This window comes from Pteropus vampyrus, unplaced genomic scaffold, assembly GCF_000151845.1.
Source record: "Pteropus vampyrus isolate Shadow unplaced genomic scaffold, Pvam_2.0 Scaffold1, whole genome shotgun sequence".
NCBI lineage: Eukaryota > Metazoa > Chordata > Mammalia > Chiroptera > Pteropodidae > Pteropus > Pteropus vampyrus.
The window spans coordinates 17,777,807-17,781,934 of NW_011888782.1; the positions used below are offsets into that span (position 1 = coordinate 17,777,807).

Genomic DNA, 4,128 nt, shown 5'->3' on the forward strand with positions numbered 1-4,128 from the left:
CTGGGGAAGGAGAGTGGAGTTTCAATAGTCAGTGTGGATCTTTTAGCTAGTGCTCATATTTTTGGTACAGTAAGTTTGTCCTTCAGTTTTCCCTGGTGTACCCCAATCCAGATATCCCCAACGTTTACCTTCTTTAGAGTATTGGTTCACAGAATATGGTCTGTGGACACTTAGAAATCACTAAGATCTTTTCAGGGGATCAGCAGGATTAAAACTATTTTCATCTATGGCCATGCTACCCTGAACAAGCCGGATCCCATCTGATCTCAGAAGCTAAGCAGGGTTGGGCCTGGTTAGTACTTGGATGGGAGACTACCTAAGAAGACCAGGTGCTGTAGGTGCAAAAAAAAAAAAAAAAAAAAAATAAGGGATGGTAAGCAGACAAGGTCCTTGCAATCTGTGAGGTCAACCAACGGTTGCCTCACATAAAAAAATCAGAAAATAAAACTGTTTTCATAACAACACAAAGACTTCATTTGTTTTTTTCACTCTCGTTTTCTCATGAATGTACAGTGGAATTTTCCAGAGGTCACATGATGTATGATGTTGTAAGAGATTGAATGCAGAAGACCAAATGTCTTATATTAAGCCAGATATTAATGGGATTTGAAAAATGTAAAACAATACCACTCTTTGCACTAATTTTTTTATTTAGAAAATATAGTTATTTTTCATAAAATATATTATTTTATATTTTAGTTAATGTATAATTACTATTATTTTAAAAATGAATAAATAGATAAATATTTTTAAATAACTCACTTTTAATTTCTCACATGATAAATATCAATAAATGAATTTCTCATAAAATCTTTTTGGGGTCCTCGATATTTTTGAATACTGTCCTGAGACTAAACATTTGAGAATAATTGCTCTGAAAACTGACCAGATAAAATTGGGGAGAAATCCAAAGATTCTGACTTCTCTTTGAACATAAAATTTATTTGCTTTTCTTCTTTTATCCCTTCCTTTCAGAGATTCCTATACCATAGACAGCAAAGCAGAGAGGCAGATAGAGCTTGTTTTACTGAAGACATTGTTAAGCTCATGAATCAACCAGCCCTGAGCTGGAGCCTAGCTAGGTCTGGAAATGCTTCCTGTTATGGGAGATAATAATTTTCTTTGTTTGATTTGAGGTGGTTGTTAATTGCAGCTGAAAACCTAAGGGAAGCTGAGAGAGGAGAGTGTTTGAAGAATCCAGGAGCAATTAACTCTTAGATGATGAGCCCTGAAGGTTGTCTTAGGCTTTGATTACAAAGAGGTCATGGGTGACCTTGACAGGTCATTTTCAGTGGAGTGGTGGTGGTGCAAACCAGATGAATGTGGCTTCTGGCATACCCCCTCTCCTGCTGTTATTCCTTTGTCTTTTTCTTTGTCTCCTTTATCTTCCTTCTCTACCAGAACTCAAAATGTAGGGGTTCTTCTCAGCTTGGTCTGGGCTTTCTTCTCTTTATATATTTTTTTGCGACGTCATTCTTTCTCGTAGGTCTAAATGTCATTTTATGCTGGTGTTGCCTCAGATTTATATTTCCAGCCCTGTTCTGTCTCTGTATTCCAGATTCACATCTCCAGCTGCTCACCTGACTTCTCCAGCTGAATATTTCCTAGACATGTCCAATTTAACCTGCCTAAAGCAGACGTCCTGATTTGCACCCCCACCTGCCCAGCTCCCTTCCCTCAGCTGTCTCCGTCTCAGTTCATAGAACCACCGTGTACTCAGCCACTCGAGCCAGAAACCAAAGTGTCACTCTTGATTCCTTGTGTTTCCTCACTCCTTGTTTGTAATCCATTAGGAAGTTTTATTGATTCAGTCTGTACCTGGGGTCTAGTTTTCTCTCCATGTCCAGTACCATCCTCTTGACCCATATCACTAACATTTCTTGCCTGCATTATCGCAAAAGCATCCCAGCTGGCCCTACTCCTGTTCTTGCTCTATTTCCATTCTTGTTCTCCTCCACCCAGCAGACTGCTCTTCTAAAAAAAAAAAAAAATACAATGCAGATTATGTTGCTCTTCCTGCTTTAAAACTTTCAAATGCTTTTGTCTGTATTATAAAATCTGGACCACTTCCCATGACCTATAAGGTCCTGCCTGCCCTGGCCCCTGCTATTTCTGTCGGCCTTCTTGTACTCTCGTACTGGTTCACCTCAGTCTAGCTTTTACTGATCTTGTTTTAGTTTCTTAAACAATCTGCTTATTCTACTTTGGATTCTCTTCTCACCCCTCGCTGCTTGGAGAGGTACTTCTGTTTCTTTAAATCTCAGCTTAAATGTCATTTTGTTAGCAAGGCATTTCCATCTATTTCAGCTAAAGTCAGTTTGCCATGTGATATCTCCTACTTGGCTCTTTGGTTTGATTTAAAAAATTTTTTTTAAAAAATTTCATAGCATATATAACAATTCAGAGTCACTGTATAAAACTATTTCTAAGTATTCTTTCTCTGTTTGGCTCCACAGTAGAAAGGGTCTCATATTTGCTAAATGCTCTCTCAGATGAGAGGTGGTACCCATCATGGCCTTGGCTCCCTGGAAAGGAACAGGAATTTGTTTCTTCAAAGAGTCAGTAATCCTTAGTAACTCAGAGTAAAAATAACCAGAGAAAAACACCAGAGATCAGACTGACTCTTAGAACTCCAGAATAATTATTTTTGAATTTTCCAACTGAACCCAATAGAGATTTATTTAATAATGTTAGATCCCATCAAAAATTCAGTCTTTTGTCTCAGATTTACTAGGCATGCTATCGAACCAAATGTCTGTGATTTCCCATTCTAATTTTTAGTAACAGTGAAATAATAACCTTGTGCCCATTTTTTGTAGTTGGCAGCTCAAGTGTTTCTGAGGGGCCCTCAGAGGGTGAAGAGAGAAACAGGAACCCAGTCCTGGGATTTCTGGCTCAAGCGGCAGATTTTGCTGAAAATTGACGAAGTCAGTGGTGGGGGACTGAGTTGATTTTTAGAGTCACATAATAATAGACTGAGAGCACATTTGGACCCTGGCTGTCTACCTTGTCTTCTGCCATCTTAAAAGTGTGAGTGTGCATGCTTTGTCTCCAATAGGATTCCGGAGATGTTGCTCTAGGTGAACCTCTGTGTTGGATTGTCGTGGAAAGCAAAATTAAAAGCAAGCAGACAGGGGATCCCTACATTCTCTTCCTTTCTCTCTGTAGCAAAATTTTGATAATCTTCATAGAGAAGAAGAGGAAAATGTCCTAGAAGGTGCCAATCCAGGAGGAGGTGACAGGAAGGAAGTGTAGCATAATGTCCTGTGCAGCACTTGAGGCAGCATTTTGTACCCCTCTATAGGACATCGCCTGTAGGTTGTACTTGAGGGTGAGCTAAGATGTCTAACTTCCTGGACAAGCCAGATCCTTTGGCCCAGAGCAAGGCTCTGGAGGAGGAGCCGCCGTAAGCAGTTAGCAGCCAATATTCACGGCAGCAGAGGCACCCACATAGAAGAAAGGATCTGGGTAAGGTACCTGCACATCCATGAGAGCCTCTGTCCCTGGAGGGAGTATTCCTCAAAACCAATTCCACCTTTCCTTCTTGTCTGAAGGCCTTTCTGGGACATTGAGCTGGCTACTTCCTTTCTCTGAGTCTCTTGGACATCCCATTGTCATCCTGTTGTCATCGACTCTTCACTTGCCTGTCTTGTCCACTAGGTAAAGCTCCTTTCAGAGGAACTTGGCCTTGCCCCCTGTTGTCCCTCTCATCCCCAGAGGCTGGCAGCATCCTTCACACAGAGGAGGTAAGTGCAACATTCTCTGGTGTCCTATGTCCCCTGCCTCAGTGATCCTCCTTTCTATGCCCTCACTATTGCCCTCTGCTCACTCCACAGACTCAAGTCAAAGTCATTGACTAAATCATGATCTTGGGAAACTTTGATGAGCCACATGTGAAAATTAGGCAATACTCAGCAGAATTGAGAGTCTTCAGCCTTGTTCTTTGGTTATATATGCCTTTAAAAATTTATTTAAAACAAATTTTATGGTAAACTTCTTCTCCCTACCTTCCAAATGGCCCAGTGGAAGACAATTTTGCTGTGCTCCTCTTGGAGAGAGAAAAGACCTAGGAGACCTTAAAGCCGAGTAATTATTTCCATCAGCAGGAAATCAGTATCTGAACTGAAC

General features: G+C 40.6%; 1 pseudogene; it reads left to right on the top strand.

Moving 5' to 3' along the window:
* The first annotated feature begins 222 nt into the window (after positions 1-222).
* On the top strand, positions 223-341 carry LOC111736993 (annotated as a pseudogene).
* The last annotated feature ends 3,787 nt before the right edge of the window (positions 342-4,128 follow it).